This window comes from Haemaphysalis longicornis, unplaced genomic scaffold, assembly GCF_048455015.1.
Source record: "Haemaphysalis longicornis isolate Haplotype H1 unplaced genomic scaffold, Haemaphysalis longicornis Haplotype H1 scaffold_9, whole genome shotgun sequence".
Classification (NCBI taxonomy): Eukaryota; Metazoa; Arthropoda; class Arachnida; order Ixodida; family Ixodidae; genus Haemaphysalis; species Haemaphysalis longicornis.
In genome coordinates this window covers 64,905,543-64,924,211 of record NW_027526460.1, presented here as the reverse complement: position 1 = coordinate 64,924,211, position 18,669 = coordinate 64,905,543, and positions in this window count along the sequence as shown.

Sequence of the window (18,669 nt, the reverse complement as noted above, 5' to 3'; positions counted from 1 at the left end):
GTCGGGTAATGTGCGTGGTTGAATAGTTAATTTGCGGGAGTGAAGCCTCAGGAGAAGAGGGAACGATTCCTGGAGACAGGGTGTAGTCGGTATGACCGCAATGGGCGAAAAGATGTAGCGAGGAAGCTTTTTTCTGGAGAAGGGGCCACAGTGAGGCCCACATTCATTTGGTAATTGTGTATACAACGGCTTTCTGACACAAGAGCGGTTGTCTGTATCCTCGGCGAATATTTATCTTTTTCGCGCCTTTTCCTGTTTCCCACCTGATACCACCGTCGGCTCCAAACCGCCGGTGAGATCTTTAGAGAAGAGTGCTAACACACGTTTGAGAGTACGTGTACATGTTTAAGAGTGCGCGTACGTGCAAAGACTTCATAGTGCGCGCATGAGCTTCATAGTACAAGCAAAAATTCAGAATGCGTTCACAAGCTAGGGTACGCCTACAGGTTTGGAGTACGCGAATAGCCCTCAGAGTACGCGAACAGGCTCCGGAGCAGGTGCACAAGCTTCAGAATACACGGACAAGTTCCATAGAATGCGAACAGGCTCAGATTATGCAAACCGGCTTCAGAGTATGAGAACCGGCTTCAGAGTGCACGCACACTCACCAGAGCATGGAAATGGGTTCAGAGCATCCGAACAAGCTTCGCAGTGCGCGTACCGCCTTCAGAGTACCAGCCCAGGTTCAGAGAAAGCGAACATGCTTCAGAGTACGCGCACAGACTTCAGAGTACCCGCACATGTTCAGAGCATGCGAACAAACTTCAGAGTGCGCTCACAGGCTTCAGAGTATGCACACAGGTTTCAGAGTACCCGCACAGGTTCAGAGCATGAGAACAGGCGTCATAGTGCGCGCACAGGCTTCGGAGTACCCGCACAGGCTTCAGAGTGCGCGCACAGGATTCAGAGTACCCGCACAGGCTTCAGAGTGCACGCAAAGGCTGCAGAGTGCATGCTAAGGCTTCACGCACAGGCTTCAGAGTGTGTGCACAGGCTTCAGAGCTTGCAAACGATTCAGAGTGCGCGCGCAGGCTTCAGAGTACCCGCACAGGCTGCAGAGTACACGCTAAGGCTTCACGCGCGCGCACAGGCTTCAGAGTGTGCGCACAGGCTTCAGAGTACCCGCACAAGCTTCAGAGTGCGCTCACAGGCTTCAGAGCACCCGCACAGGTTTCAGTGTACTCGTACAGGCTTCAGAGTGCACTCACAGGCTTCAGAGCACCCACCCAAGTTTCAGTGCACTGGCACAGACTTCAGAGTACCCGCGCAACCTTCAAAGCACCCATGCAGGCTTCAGAGCACCCACGCAGGCTTCAGACTACCCGCACAGGCTTCAGTGTACGCGAAGAGGCTTCAGGGTACCCGCACAGGCTTCAGAGTGCGCGCACAGGTTTTAGAGTACTCACACAAGCTTCAGAGCAGCCGCACAGGCTTCAGAGTACCCGCCCAGGCTTCAAAGTGCCCGCACAGGCTTCAGAGTACCCGCACTGGCTTCAGAGCACCCGCACAGGCTTCTGCGTGCGCGCAGAGGCTTCAGAGCACCCGCACAGGCTTCAGAGCACCCGCACAGGCTTCAGCACACCCGCACCCAGGTCGTACGACACCCCGGTCATAAGGCGCTTTCTCGCAGTCCCTTGAAAATCGCATTATCGGGGTTCCACTGTACCAGGTTGTAGTACTGCACGGGCGCTCTTTACGAAGGGTGGGGCTTGATTACAGTAGCTTGATGCCGCAAAGTCCGGAAGCTCCATTTTTTACTTTACCTGGGCGTCACCATCTTCCTTCGGGAGGTCTGCCCTAATTGGCCTTGCCTTATGGAGACTAACACCCAATTAAAATGGGTCTTTTAAATGCAGAGCATTTCAGTAACTCGCGATGTCACCCTCGTTGACGTCCATCGTTGTCCGCACCGTCGTTGTCCGCATTCCCCTACACTATATAAAAAAAATACTATCCGGCGCCTGGTTTCGATCCCTCGACCCTGCGGGCGGAGCGCAATGTACATGGTGCTCTACCCACTGCGCCACAAAGCCGACACAGAATGGGAGGCTACGAACGCGCCTTATATCCTTGACTCACTCAAACTACGTCAAGAAGCTGCTGATATAACGCATTCACTACCACCAACTCCCAAAACACTAAACGTTAACGCAATACACCCACCCCCTATGCGACGCATTTACTCGAGTCCCCCTCGCGGGGAGATGGGACCGCCAAAAACAACGCGTTGTGGACTGCGCAGTAAGGTGCCAGCACGTGCGAGAACCGCTCGCGCTGTTCGTTCCAGGCAGGGGGCGCGCGAGCACTGCGAAGGCGGGAAATTTGAACTGCTTTGGACAAACCTCCGTTCAATTCATCAAGAGAGAAGTGAGACAGGGAGGCGAAGAGCGTGATGGGTAGTAGCAGTAAGTGGATAACGGTGCCACAGGCTGTTATGGCGAATCACTGCTCTGCATTTACGACAGCTTTCACGTTGAGTGGAACGGCTTTAATTTTTTGGTTGCATTTCAATATGGCGATGCCCGTGCAGTCGACAACACTGCCCCGGCCATTTGGCCCACTGTGACAGGCTCTTTAGATTACAAAAAAGGAGGTAAGATAGGAGATCAGGTGGAGGGACAGACTTTATTGAAGCCATAAAGGACTTCGGATGATCGGCCTAGGCTGGTCCCTACGTACGTCCGGGGTCCCATTGGTCCTGCAGGCCTTATCTACTAAGGGTATCAGCTGGCGCTGGCCCTTTGCGTTCGACGCCCTGATTGCCGTTTCCCGGGGGTTTTGGTGGTCTCGCAGTCCCGCGGCGTCTTGAGGTGCCGGATGGTAGGGGCATGCAAGGACCATGTGCAGGGATTTATACACACCCCCCTAACACCCCCCCAGAAGGACTTCGACACCCCCCAAAAAAGATTCCACAACCACAAGCACCCTGCCTAGGGATTTATACAACACCCCCCCAAACATCCCACCGACACCCCCCAAAATCGAAATTCTGCATAAACCCCTGACCATGTGCTAGTTGGTGCCACGGGCCTGTTGGCAGTTGGGACATGCAGGTTAGGGTTAGAGCTTGGGGTAGAGCAGGTTCATTCTGGATGGTGTTCGGTAGGTCAGACGCCACTTGACTTGCTCCCCCTAGTCAAGCAAATGATGGGGTGGTGGTAGAGTGCGCCGTTGCACCCGATAGTGTTTTGTGATGCTCCTAAAGGTGTTGAGTGGGGTAGGTGGATCCAGTCACTCTCCGGATCTTCGTCCCCGAAACCATGGCAGGGGTGCTATAGCTTCTTTGCATGCCATATGGGCTCGGGCATTGCCGGTCACTTCGGTCTCAGTATGGGACAGAGTCCAGGTTCCTTCAGGTTGTTAGTGGGTGTCAAGGATGTGATGAGCATCAAAGCAAATACGACCAAGTAGGTAGGCACGACAGGCGTCTCAGGAGCCCTAACAGGGATGATGGCGAGAGCAATGGCCACCTGCTCACCAAATGGAATTTCTTCTCCTATAGGGATGCGAAGATAAGCGACTTTAGAGTTGTCCCCGTACTTGCCACGGCTACCACTTTACCTGCACAGACCAGGGCGGAGTCTGTGTAAGCTACTCTGTGAGCAGTGGCATGGCCGGGCTTCGGGGGCGGCTGAAGCCAGAAGGGCTGGCCGGGCTTCAGCCCTTTTCGGACGTGCTACTTCGGACGTGCTACTATTAAAACATTCACGACTCAAAGCCTGTCATGACGCATTGATGCTTACACGAAACGAAGCACTCGGGTCAGGATAATTGCGGAGGGGTGCAGCTCCAAAAGCGATGGCGCCTTGGGTAGGCTCAGCCCACGGGACGGGACACCAAAGGCGTGCGTTGTGTCCCTTTGTGTGTGGCATAGCAGCTGTGGTAGACAGTCAATACTCCTGCAAGTTAGCTGAAGAAAGCGATGGGTCTGCATAGGCGAAACATGTACTTTAGCTGGATGACTATCGTGTGTGTGTGGGAGGGGGGCGGTGGAGGGGCGGAGGGCTTTTGTGGGTCACCCCTTCATTCTTTCTTTTTCACGTTTCTGTGGAGCCCGGGAGGGTGTTTGCGTGGGGTAATTGTATGGTCTCAGCTTGCGCGCACTGCGTGTCCCCTCCTGAAAGTGGTGATGCAGACAGTCATTTTCTCCTCCGCAATTAGGCAAATTCATTCGGCAGTATTTTTCGCTAACCTAGGAAACTGGGGAACCGCCACTTGACAAAAAGGGCACGCTTCTGCTCGCCGAGCGAGTCCCAGGCTTTCTCGTAAGCGTGAAGGCACGACGGTCACCAGCCCTACCACGGGCAGACGGCAGTCGCGGCAGTAACAAATACCCGATGGCCATCTTCGACCTCGGTCACAACTAAAGCACCTCCATCGCGTCCACGGCTGCTTTTTCCCTGGGCGGCGGCTGCCCAGAGCAGTGTATATTCAGGGGCCTAAGTCACAACAGCGACATGACAGAACGGCGCGAGGACAGAAGCGCCCTGGCTTTGGGAAGCTCACACTCAAAGTGCCAACACACAAAAGAAGCCTCAATTGTAAGTCATTTTCTTCCCCTGACCACTGACTTATCCTTGCGTGATCACTGATGTCTTTAAATATTTAAATAATCGCTTCCTAATATTTACACGATGTCACAGTACCTTTATGCCTGCGAGCAAAAAAAAAATGTGTACCTCGCTTTATTTCTAATGCAATATTTGCGTTTGAATTGGTTGTTGAAAGGAGCACCCACGATGAAGCGGATAGGTAACTTTCAAAGAGACAAAACGTAAATTCAATTCACATAAACGCCTGATATCCTATGATGCACAAAGTTGGCGAGGGTTACTCAGAGTAAGAGTTACCACTGTCCATGAAGTACATGAAGAGTTATATATTTGTGTTCGCTTCAGCTTTAGTAGTTTGCTTCATTTACACGCACGCAACTCCATGTGAGGTAGCCGCTGTCGCATGGTGTGCTCGTTATCGGAACACTTGTTGCCGCGTTTCATACCGACTCGCGCAGTCACTGATATAGTAGTGTGCACAAATGAAGGACCTTCATACTGGCGGCAAAAAAACGAACATGCCTTTCTATAGTAGTAATTTCCTTTACTTCTTTCAGGCCTTTTTGGAAGTTTTGTGGGCTCGTTCTTTCAATGCTCAATCGATTTGGCATGATGAACGAATGTCGTAATAAAAAAAACAGAACACAGGCCCTCTCAAGAACACCAGCACACTTCCGCACACCCCCTCCCGCCCCCACATACGGGTGCTCGCTAATGTGATTCTGCCTTGATCCACTACTGTTAAAATGTCGCATGAAGGAAATTTCGAGCAATAGTAAGCATTACTTTTTTTTGCCGATTTTTTGTCAATCTTGAGCATCACGGTCGCTGTCAACCAATAACCGAGTTACCATTACTCTCCGTTTCATGCTGAAACATGGTAGTGTGTCGCATTTGTGTACGCGGGGCCATGCCATTGCGCATGTTTTCGTGGTGCTGCGGGCAACAAAATGCTGACTCGTTTCGATTATTGACCCATGCCTGAAGGTCATGTGCAACTTCCCTGTACAACTCCCCAGTGCACCCTGTTTTCTGGTGGACCAAGGAGCGCCCCAACATAATTTTCATTTCCCGAGTTGCTAACGAAAACTGCAAAATTCCTGTGCGTCCTCCAATGTCGTTTTATCGTTTAGCTTTGAAACCGCCATTGTGTACTCGGCTGAACAATGGCAGCGCACGCGTCCTCTAAAAAGTATGTCATTTCATTAATGTTTGAAACCAGAATGGTAGGACCTCAATATAATTATTCCCTGAGATCTCACAACAAAATTCCAAACGCAGCAAGATTTTGCTAAACTTGCATATAGAACATGCCTAACCGTAAGATGTATGGTCAGACAACGCCATCTTTGCGTTATTATTCGTTCTTTCTAACTTTAAAGTTCGGTATTGCATTGAATAGTGAACTTTGCAGTGACTTGCTCTACCTTATCGAGGAGTGGTACTTACACCTAAAGGGGATGGCTGCCCCACAAAAGTTACTGAATAAATAGTACACGCCTTCAGCCTGTAGGGCATTTACGCACGAAGCATTGAAAACTTGACAGAGAATAATGCAAGTATTTCAGAACACCAAGGAGGAGCTCTTTACAGCAGAGTCGACATTTGGGCTGTATCAGATTGGCAATGTTACAAAGCACCAGCTTCACATGTCCACCCGGCGTCCTTAGAAGCTAATCAAAACAGAAGCATAAATTTCAACTGACATGGCTTGACAATACCGCTGAATTATTCCACTTTGCGTGAGGGCTAATCCTACCATGTTAAAGTAATTCTCGCCGTTAACAGCGCAGTTCTAGTGCGTGATGTCTGTGTGTTTAAGGTTGGTATTTGCTGATATTATTGCTAGTCATATAACACTTCTTTTACGCATAATTCATAGCCTGACCTTTTTTTTAATATAAGACCTGCGCTACAGATAACGTAAGTGCACAGATTCAGTACAGACTGCACAAAATGAGCTCCATTGGCCTTACACTGTAAGCTGCTGTACGGGCGTAGAAGGCTTTAAGCAAAACGTTTTCTTCTGGATTTTGAACATCAACTAAATAAAAAAAATCTCATTCTTACGGCCTACGTCATTTTATTGCGGGTGTGACACGCACCATATACTGCACATCTTGAAATAAAGCAAGCAATTACATGAAACTGTGACCATTTAATGCAATGCCTGCACAATGTGCCCGTGCGTGCAATGTACACCCTGTATCACGGGCGCAGATTTGCACCACGCGGTCTGCAGATTTTCGGCCAGTTTACAACTTCACCTGGCACAAATACCATCATAATTAGCACCAATATCATGACAGAGACCATCAAGGGGCCATATATGAAGACAATATACAACCTTGTTCAGTTTGATAGAAATAGCCTTTGGTAACTCACGCAGCTCCCTTCCTGTCACAGACGTTTTTTTCAACATAATTAGGAATGCAACAAATGTCAAAAATTTTCAAATTTAGCGCTGCAGTGACGTAGTATGGGCAGGAGTGACGTAATAGGCACATTAAAACGTAGCTATGAGTGTGTTAACTGCACGTTAAAATTCAAATGATAAGATCAATGGAGCCCCCTCTACAATCGCGCAATAATGGGCGTCCTCGATTTACCAGTCCTGGACGGTCCGCGGGCAGTCCGAGGACTGCCCCCGGACGGGAAGCCCCATAGGAATACATGGGAAAAACGAGCACCGGATCGCGTCTTGGGCAGTCCGCGGACGAACCGGGACTGATAATCGAGGAGGCCCAGTGTTCCTTGGCGGTGACTTAGGTCGTTGGGCCAATCGTACATACAAGATCCTGTGATGTCATATTGAAATCGCCACCGGAAAGTGGGCGGGTATTCGCCCCAGCTTCAAATGTTTAATTTAGTATGTCGATTATTCCTTTCAAGTTTGCGATAAAACTGGTAACATTAATTGTCATCAGGAATGAACCAGACATGTATTTTATCTTCATAGCCTTTAAAGGGCCCCTGAGGTGGGGGTTTTTCGGGGGTCGATGGTATCGGAGCGCAACGGCTATTTCTTGAACTAATCGTGACGTGTTTGTGCGCTCTTGATTTAATCATTTTTTTACGAGCGTAAAAACATCAGAAAGCTACAAAAAACATCTTTTGTGTGTGGGTGCTTTTACACAGTCACACATATTTGTTTTATACCGGAGTGTAAAGCACTTACACACCGGGCCAAACCGGGCTTGACGCTCCTCCGTTCTCGGCGGAAGGATACAGTGAGCGCAGGAGCAACGACGCTTGCAGCCAGCGTGATCGCTCAGCGCTCCGTGTCTCAGTTTTCTTTGCATTTGCTTTCTTGGACGCTGTACCCGAAAGGATTCTTTGCACCATCTGTGTTTCGAGCGTAGCCTCGACGTTGTTTCAGAGGTGGTAACGAATGGCGCGCCAAGGGAGCGCCGCGCCGACGACGAAGGAGGAGCTCCGCACGCAGCGCTTGCACGGCGCCGGGCACTGCTCCTGATCACGAGGCGCACGCTCAAGTGCGCTCACGCGGGCTGAATAAATCAGTTCAAGCCTAAACGCTGTCGCAGCTGATTCTCTGCGGCGGTCGCGACAAGGGCAAGAGCATGCTCATCCCGTAACGACAACTGCCAAAGAGTTTCATTTCATTGCTTCCCATCAAGTCATGATCGCAGGAAAGTGTGGTTTGCTGCACCGGCCTTCTGAATGAACCTGTTGCCTAGTGTCCTTAGCGCGCTTTACCGTTTACCGTGTTAAATGAAGCAAGAGTAGCCGTTTGCCGCTGAAAACGAAAGGATTGCACTCTGCGGTTTCTGCATTCCGGCCAACGTTTTTAGATTAGGTCAGTTTGCAAACTGCGCCTCGAGAGGCGGCACCATTTTGTCGCCATTCCGAGGGGTGGCGCTGGCGTTGCTTTGAGCTAGATCTAGTTTGGGGAGCGAGGCTCGCCCCGGCCATGTGTTTTCGCTGTGCTGTTGGTGCTCGCCTGTTCGTCACGTCTGTATTAACGTATTAGCTCTGTGCTGTCATCGTGCATACATATTTTAGTGGATCTCTGAAGTGTCGGTGCGGTTTGTTGACGTGCTGCGCGCCGGGCTGCCGTTCGGGGTATGCTTCGGAAGCGGCAAAGTCCGTGCAGCGGCATTTCTTCAAAGCGCCGAAGGGTCCTGACGGATTGAAGGCGTGGGAAAGCGCGATTCCGCGGAAAAACTTCAAGGTTACGCCATAAACATACGTTTGTGACATTCATTGTGAGCCTTCAGACATCGTCAACTGTTACTGACACGTCGTGAACGGTCAAACTGTAAGGATACCGTAAGGCAGGTGGACTCGGAGGGACGGCGCGGCGCCCCGTATTTTCCCTGACATACCTGAGCATCTGTCGGCACCAAAGACGTCAAAGTCATGCCGAAAACCACCCAAATGGATGACAGTAGTTCCGACCTATGTTGCGTCCTGCCAAAATCATGGGCCTTTGCGCGATGAAACTGGCGTAATTAAGTGGCAGTATGAGTGGTGTAGAAAGCGCCGAAGTCAGCACATACGTTGGGAACTGATCTGTGGTTCGCGAATGCATTTGATTGCCACCTTCACAAAGCTTTTCGGGGTCCCTTTAAAATACCAAGAATTTGCTGAGCGCGTGCGCGTGAGCGCGCACGTCAGCACTTGGTTTCCAATCGGCTCACTTGATCAGTTTTGTTGTGGTTGTAAATATGTTCTTGTGAAAACGTACCTACTGCATTTGCTTCCACAGCATAAATAAAAATGTCGAGGCGTCTTTTCTTGATTCCAAGTAGATGGCCGACTACTGTAGGCTTTCCCGCAGTTACAGTAGCGTAAGACGCGTTCGGGTGTGCTATAAATATTATTGAGCTATAAGGGATCCCGTACTGGGAAAAAAAAAATAAATGGAAAAATAAATAAATGGAACGGGAAGCAGCCGAAGACAAGCGGATTGTGCAGTGTTTGCCTAGCCTTTTTTTTTTTTCTTAAGTACAGCTTGTTTCTCGTTATAATGTCGATAAAAATGTGAAGCTCTTGTCACTAGTAGAGCGAAGTTGGACTTCGCATGTCAAAAGAAGAACATTAACGGTGTGCGGTGGTCGTTCACCGGCGCCTTTCCGAGCAAGGAGTAGCAGACGACGCGCCGAGACCGATCTCAACGCTACCGCAGCGCCACCGCCTGGTCGGCGACAGACCCGGCCCGCGCCGCTGTGCTTGGAAGGCCGCGCTCTTTGCCAACTGACCTAATCTAAAAACGTTGATTCCGGCTTACCGGCTCTGCCGAGTAGCGACATCTGGCGAATTTGTCAAAAAGCAAATGACACAAACGTTTGTTGCCCAGAACTGTTCGCTTACGCTTGAAATGGCTTGAATCTTAAGACGTCTTAGATTGAACTCTCACAATACAATACTTTTTTTTAAAAGAGCCGTATACTTCTACTGTAGAGCTTAAAAAATCGAAAACACGACGTTGACGCCGCCATCTAGTGGGAAGAATTAGGACGAAGTATTGCATTAACCAGAATTCACGCCACCGCTAAATATTTCGATATAAAATGAGTAAGATATATTGTAATGATTCCGCAGTTACCTATATTATCTTGCCCAAGACGATTTTGAAAGCATAAAAGAGCTATGCTAGTTCATAAAGGCATCTGAACCATTGGAAGCGTGGGAAGCTGGAGTAGGGGCGGAAATTTTGCTCGCTCATTCTAAAAAAAATTGTCATTTATCGTGCTCCTGATCATCATTTAGCAAGAATGTAGTAAACAACATCAACTAAAATTGCTTGCATGAAGCGCAGAGCACAGCGCATTTGCTGTGCCGTAAAGTTCCGGAAGAACGCCCGCCCAAATTTAAGTACAGTGATATCAAGTGAAAAATACGATGGGCGAAATTTCGGGTCAAGCGCGAAAAGGACGAATAAGTGACCGCATCTACACATAAAGAGATGATTCGGGTTTGTTTTGTTCACTCATCGGCGCTAAAGCCATGGATTTTACGGGGTGGGCGCGCGTCTTTCAGTAAATTGAATATTTCACCCGTAAAAGGGGGTGGGCGATGTTTCGGGGGAGGGCGTTCACTCGGAACTTTCCGGTAATCTAATCAAAACGCGAGCGTACGTTTCGCCGGCGCAGGGGGCTCGCTACTACAGTCCGTAGAAATTCTAGCCTCTGTATCGCTATGTAGCGACGGTAAAAATAAGTTACCGTTCACGCAAACTCTCGCGCATGCAAGGTCGACTTCCGCAATCACCAGTATCTCCTGCTCAAAGTCCGTAAAAACTGAAAACGTAGCTTAAAAAAAAAAAAAAAAAAAAAGGACGTCGTCGTCTCATGTGCGACCCACTCGCTGAAGTAACCATGGTAATAACGACGACGCTCTAAACCAAACCGCCGCCGTCAAAAACCGCGGACATTCCGGCGGCCAACCATGAAATGGGTGCTTCGCCTCGGACGAGGTCGGACGAGGCCATTTGTTATCTTAAGGCCTTAAACACTTAATGTCATTTTTGTGTACGTGTGGCACGGGTATATGTCGTCATCGCAAGCCGCCGAGCCAACAAATAGTTCTGTCTCGTCGGGGTAATAACTTTTGTTAGCGTGAGCGAATATGCTTACTATTTTTGGACTTGTTTCTACAAGAACTATAGAGTAGATTTCTGACACAAACAAAAACACTTTGAAATCCATCTCAGGCCCCCTTTAAGGGCGCTTGAAAACTACTGCGCTTTTTTTTTTCGGGGGGGGGGGGGGATTAAGAACAACCTTAGCCCCCCCCCCCCCCCCCCCCCGAACAAAAATCCTGGCTATTGCGCCTGTCTGTGAGTGGCTATATATATATGTACTGAAGTATCTAGCCGAGTGCTATGACACAGGCTTCTCGCCTGCCCTTGTGCTTCATTGGGTGCATGTTTTTTGGTATTGGGCAGACGTCGGACCTCCAGGCAGGTGGTATTTCCCTGAGTGCTTCACCAACGTGGATGGGGTTGAGGTTGAGTTGAGTAAGGATAGTCTTTCCTGCTAATGTTTCACCAAGTCTAACCGCTTGGTTAACGTGGTGAGCCTCAACCAATTTTTCAAGGGTGATATAATTGTGGGCGCCCATCTGCATAAGTCTCTGCATAAACGATGAAGCTGGAAGATGCAGGGCCGTTTTAGTAACTTTCCGGGGGCATAGTTTCAAGTCGAACTTGCTCAGATTTTATTAGATTCATGTAGGGTGCCACGTAGATTATGCGAAAAATGGCGAAGGCTTGTACCGGCGGAGGGTGTCTGCTTCCCTCATCCCGCGATGTCTAGTGCTCCGGACCACGTGGCCTAGCTGGTCTAATTGTTGCTTGAGGAGGTTGATCTGATGGGTCCATCTGTTGTTCGCTTGAATGTGTAGACCCAGAATCCGGACTGTCTTGCATGTATACCTTCTGGTCTTTTTGATAGTGAGGTAGACGTGTCTACTGCAGCTAGGGTCTTGAGAATTGCCTCTCATCTGAGGTGCACATTTGAGGCCCATGACAAGCACGTGTTCAGTAATTATGTCTTTGATTCTTGGAGTGCCCCAAGCAATCACGGACGTCTGAAATACAGCCGGACATCCAAGACCCAGTTTGTACGGCCACTGTACGTCCATGTTTGGACGTACATTTTCGGTCGTACAGTGGACATCCAGAAACGGATGTACAAGTCCGAATGACATCCGCCAATGGACATAAAACGTTACTATGAAGCATCAAACAATGGCGTAAATTGGATATAAAAGCAATATCGAAAAAGATACTGTGCTTTTCAATTAAAAAGATTTTGTACATTAACACCCTGGCTTCTAGGTTTCAAGTTTCATCTGCATATTTTTAATATGAAGCCTAATTTTTTTAATTTTTTTTAAGCACTTCACCAACTCCAACGATGATCTAATTGGGAAGGATATATAAGAATTGAGAGCCTCTAACGAAACATGTGGAGCAAGTTCACTGTGCTCATGTATGCCATCTGCGCGGTAGTGTAAAGAACATTAGCTTGTCGTTATATGTGATTCTGGAAATTTTTACTGAACATCCAAAATACAGCCTATTTCGGACGTCCGACTGCGCGTACGGAAGTGTTAAAACCGGACGTCCAATGGACGTACATGGTACGTACATCGGTCCTAAAACGGACGTCATACGGACGTCATACGGACGTCCGCTGGAGCCGGAATGGCCGTACGGCGGACGGCCGACGGAAGTCCGGTGGTTGCTTTCCCAGGGCGTCCGGTTTGGGGGTCCATAAGATATAATGCTATCTGCGTAGAAGGATACCTTGAGGTTTTGGACCTGTTGTAGCTTCTGCGGTATGTGGAGAAGAAATAGATGAAAGAGGAGTGGAGAGAGGACTGCCCCTTGCGGGGTGCCCGTCACCGATCAGGAGGTGTCCGACTCCAAGCCACGCATCTGGATTTGCGCTGTGTGTCCTGTTAAAAATGAGCGAATGAAGTTATAGGCGCGCCCACCGCAGTCAGTGCTGTTTAGTGTAGAATAAGGATCCCCTCATGCAGCACGTGCGTTATTAAAAGCGCCTTTGAGGTCCAGTGCCAATACACCTCTGTAAGTGTTCCGGGTGGTCTTGTTGAATGTCTTCTTTCAGTTGAAGGAGGGCGTCCAGGGTGCTAAGATGTGGCCGGTAACCAACCATATTGTATGGGAGTTGTCCTGTCTCTTCGAAGAAATTTTGTAGTCGGGCTTGGATAATTTTCTCCATTACCTTTCCCACGCAAGAAGTGAGGGATTATTGGTCTCAGATTTTCAATGGTGAGTGGTTTGCCTAGCTTTTGGATGAAAGTAACTCTTGAGTGTTTCTATTCCTTGCGAATGTAACCAATTGTTGCCAGGCTTGGTTCACGTGGTGGAGGAGTGATTTGAGGGCGGTGTCTTCCAAGTTCGCCAGGGCTTTGTACAGTCGGGATCAATTTGAAGGTGATCACGGGAGCATCGATTAGCGGGCCTTCCAGCCTACACAGCAGCCGTTTTCATAACTTTGGAGATACAGGTAGCAGTGCCTTCTTCCCCTAGTTGTCTCATGCATGATATATATAACCTTGATACAACCATTAACGTGACGCTGCTGATTTGCCACCCGAGCGATCACCTTCAAATTGATCCCAAATACATTATAGTCGGCTCTTGGTGCACTGTTCTTATTAGTCGAGGCTAGCGCTTCCTTCAGTTCTTGTATGGAGATACAACATGGTTGGCTTCCGCCCACATCTTAGCACCCAGCATGTCCTCATCTAGTGTGGAGTTGTGAAGGCCGCTGTAGTCAGGGTGTCATGTCTTCGATGTGGGTGTTCTGCATTGGAGGGAGAGTGTGGCCAGGTTGTCAATAGGCTGTTTATGGGTGCCCTTGTAGGCATTGATACTGCGAGTGATCCCCCATTTTGCCTCCAATTATTTTCCTTTCACTGGGTCAATCAGGTGGCTAAGGAGGCTCCATGTTTGCTTGAGGGATAGGTGGCCACTAACCTCGTCACATATCTTTAGCCAGTTTTTCTTGGCCAGGTCTTTGGCGTAGGCAGCTGCATTTGCATTGAGTTTCACGATGTGTTTTCGTAGTTTTTTACTGTGTCATCACCAGTTCCATCACTTCGTCAACTGCCAGCGGGCTTCCCAGATTCCAAGATGATGGTTGTCGATGTAAGGAATGACTTCAGAGGTGGTAGTTTCTATGGTGTCTGATGATGTCTATTTTTAGTTCGGTAACTCAACAACTGTAGCCTGGGTCTGACTGGGTAGAGGTCGTCCGGGCTTTTCGAAATTCCTCCCAGTTTGTGTGACGCACTTTGCCAATGACTGCCTTGTATTAGGTTCCTGTGACTGCAATTTGGACAATATCGTGGTCTGATCCGAGATGTTCGGCCAGGGAACTCCAGGTGATCTTGAGTATATGTAGATGGCTCAAGCACACAGGCAAGGTCAGGGCAAGTATCCCTAGCTGTGCTTGTTCCCAGTCTGGTCGGTGTGTCAGGGTCGTTGAACCGAAGTACGAGGTCTTTGTCCATCTGGAGTCTATTGGCGGTGAGCGCGACCACGGGCGGCGCTGCGAAGCGCGCCTCCGTGACGTCAGCTTAGGGATTCTCACATTTATCGTCTGCTTCAGTCGGGCTCGCTTTCCCTGCCGTTTCTTAGCGCTCGGTTAGCGTCTGGTGCTTGCCCGCACCAGATTTTGCGTGTGCGTAAATTTTTATCATGATAATTGACTTAAAATTGCATACACTAGCTCAAGGCGTGAGTTGAAGTATAGTTTTCGATACCGCTACGGAAGAAACATTGCCGGCGTCGCCCCATTCCTTGCGAAGCCAGTCCTGTGCGGAGCGCGAAGAGTCGGAGCTGAGCGTCAGCTTCTGTATTAAGCAATCTTTCGAACAAAGGTAACAGCCAGCTGCTAGTAACCGACAACTGAGAAAATACAAGACCAAAACAAATTCCAGGCCTTCGGGGCTGTCGGTTTTGGCAGAAGGCATTACGGTTCCCGGTAATCACAAGGTAAAATAGTTTTTGCAACCTTTCCGAACGCTTAAAAGTATCGTACGACATCACTTTTCGTTGTCATGGTATGAAAGTATGCCGACATGCACTATGGCGCGCAAAAAAATGTAGGTTGAGTTCCAAATAACCTATATACTGTGTGCATAGGCGCGTGCTCGTTTTATACCAGGCTTCTAACCAGTGTGGAGGTTTATTGAACAAAACGAGTCACGTCTACGGTAAAGATACAGTAACACTATGTTTGTTCAGACCTGGGGTGATATTTCCTTTTCATTTCTCACCGCCATATCGCCCCAATAGTGAGATGTACGTTAGAGGAAAACTGCACTCAAGAGGAGGAGGAGGATGAGAAAACTTTAATCGTAAAGTCGAGCTTATTAGTGGGCCGGGTCCTCACTCCAGGACAACACAGTGAGAGTAATTTTCTATTTAATTCATAGAACGCCATCCCAAGTAGAAAAGGATTTGTTCTTTACGCCTGGAAGGGTTGGAAAACAATTAAGAGCTGCTTGGAAATATTCATCGGCTTCGATTCTTGCAAAAAAAAAAACACGTATACTATTTATTACGTTCTTTAGCGAGTGTATAATGCCTTCAACGCCGTAATCATGTCATAATTGTTCGGGTTGAGAGTCAGTTCGTTATGATAACGATGGATAGAAGAGAAATTCGAATCACAAAAGCCACCTTCGAGTACTCTGGACAAGGTTGTTTGGGGTGCGATCGCGGTGGTGTAGCACGAACCTTCTCCTTGTATTTGCATGTGAATAAACAACGCACGCTGCGGATATGCATCTTCTTGCACGCAGCCATAACAAAAGCCAATTTGTGAAAAAGGGAACGTATGCAACGTATGCCATACAGCCTGAAGAAAATCCACACTATCTTTGTGAGCCTCCCAAACATCCCCAAACCCACTAATAAGTAGGGGTGTGCGAATATCAATTTTTTAATTTCGAATCGAATTCGAATAATAAAAACAAAGTTCGAATCGAATCGAATATTTTTCGAATATTTTTCGAATACGAATAGTTAGTGTTTTTTGTAAAATTAAAGTTTTCACCATCTAGAGACACAAAAAACTGCAACTTTATTGCACAACAAATCACGCAAAGTAAAATTAGGAATTACACAATGCCACTGCACTCAACAGGTTAAGGTCTGCACTCACTTAAATGTTAATATGGTGAAAGGTTAACTGCTCGACATGTTCGGGGAGCAGTGTACGGCCACCCCAGTCCCTTTCCCCTCTTCCCCAACTAGGCTAACAAGCCCCCCGTATCATTATTAAAGTTTCATTCATTCATTGTTATGCTCGCATTCATCGACGCGCAGCGAGGCATGCCCGAGCCCGTGCACATTGCCGCGCGCTGATACAGTAAAATCTCGATGATACTAATCTCGCGGGACCGCGAAAAATATTCGTATCATCTGAAATCCGTATGAACCAACGTTAGCACAGACCAAAAAATTGGGCGCTGAAAAAAGTTTTCGTTTATTTCTTTTCTTACTTTCGCGTGAAGAAATTCGTGATTTTTTTCTGCTTTTTTTAACCTCCATGTCGCAAAGCAGCCCTTTCTGGAGTGGCTTCGTGCCCGTCTCCTCACTCGCTGTACCCAAGCTCGCTACACGCACTACACGCGCAACAGTCAAGCGTGAACCGCATGGTGCGTTTATGCACGCGATTCACTCGCCTCGGCTCGGCAAGCGCTGTATTTTCACGCCCGCATCGACGATTTCGCGCCCGCGGTACGCCTACCTCGGTCAGAAAATGACGCACGACGCGCGCGGCAGAATGGAGGAGCCTGACTACTTGCGATGAGATCGAGACAGCCGGCTTGGCTCCGCCGGAGATGGTTAGGCTTAGCACCCCGGCAAATATTTTATGGGCGCTTTCACTAACGGCGCGGATGATGTTTTATAGTACCGTTTTCGCATGCATTATCAGCTCCTTTACCGCACAATCAACTTCGTGTCTCCATTGAGCCGTATTTTAAAGAACGGTTAGAAGCGGTCGCTCGAGCGCCCGCGCCACTTCGCGGCTGGAGCCGACGCCATGTTGACGCCGCCGGCCGCGCCGCGCGCAGCGTGGGAGCCTGGAGTGGTTTCGCGGCGGTGTCAGCGCGCGTTGGGCGTGCGCAGAGCGTTTTCGCGAGCAGAAAACAACAGCCCGGCCGTTTCTGGAGAAAGAGTGACAAACAGGGGAGCGAGAGCCGTTACTTGCTCGTTCGGCAGTCGGGTGCCTCGCCGGCTCGTTCGTATCTTCCGCCGGGCCGCGCAGGTCCATTCGTAACAGCCGAAATTTTTCCCTTTGCAAACAATGCAATTTCGCCGGGACTTTTCGGAAATTCGTATCATCCCGAAATTCGCACCCCCAGAATCGTATCATCGAGAGTCCACTGTAACTACGAATAAACACCGATACAGTCTGCGAAAGCACGTACCGTTCGCCGTGTATATGCTTCGCGACGTTGCTGCTGAGACACGCTCTGATTTTTTTTTTTTTTTTTTTTTTTTTTTTAGTTTTGGGTGGTTCGAATATTTCGAACAATAAAAGCGCCGTTCGAATCGAATCGAATACCAAAAAATTCGAATCGAATATTCGAAGTTTCGAATATTCGCACACCCCTACTAATAAGATGTTTGTGACGGTGCAGAAAAATTATTGCGTTGGGCACAGAAAAAAAAAAAAACATTCATCTGATCAACGCCGCCTGTATAAACAGTGCCTAACGCGTGAGCGAAAAATGGCCAAACAGCCACTCTCCTGTTGCTTTCTCCTACCCTTCCCCGCTCCGTAGCCTTCCAGCGTGCTTTCGTGTCCGCCAGCCAGCGCCGCTTCTCGAAAACTATGCAAAATAGTGGAAAGTTTGTTTAGCGTTCCCGAGGCGGCGCTCCAACGCCTTCTTGTTTTTCACCATGCCTGTCTGTGTTGGTCTGTCACTGATAAAACTTCCTTTGTCACGAAGCAAAATCCCTTGCGCTGCCGCAGGCTGATGCCGGCTTTGCGCGCTTATCGACTCGGATCACAGGCCCTGAAATTTTCTGAGTGGGGCATCCCCCCTCTATCCCCTCCGCATTTAGGTATTGTTTTGACCCCCCTGTTTGCACTCCGAATCGGTACGCACTTCTAAAATTGATGACTGTACTGTAGAAGCGCCCGGACAGCGTGGCGGGATCGCAGCTGCTTATCCTTTTGTTTGCTATAATTATCTGAATTTTACAAGCACGTGATATTATTGGAAAGTAATCGTAGAAGTGAGCGCCTGAACAAAAAACAGGCACGCATTTTTTTCTTCTCTAAATACTCCAGAAAGAAATATATCAGTAAAATAATGGCTCCCCCATCCGAAAATATCGTTTTCTGTTAGCTATATGTCTACCCAACAATCAGTACGTTCTTAGACTATTTCAGTCCGCCTCCGTCTTTATCTATGGAAAAATGCAGCAAGTATGAAGCGAGCGACACGTTGAACGAGATCCCCAGTGCGCCACAGAACTAGCGCCCCGTCACGGCTAAGATGTAAGCGAAACGGCTCTTGAAGCCCAACAGGCAAGCTGACAGACACATGTCGTAGAAGTGGGTGCAGCGTTCGCGACTCGCGAGCAGTGACGTAA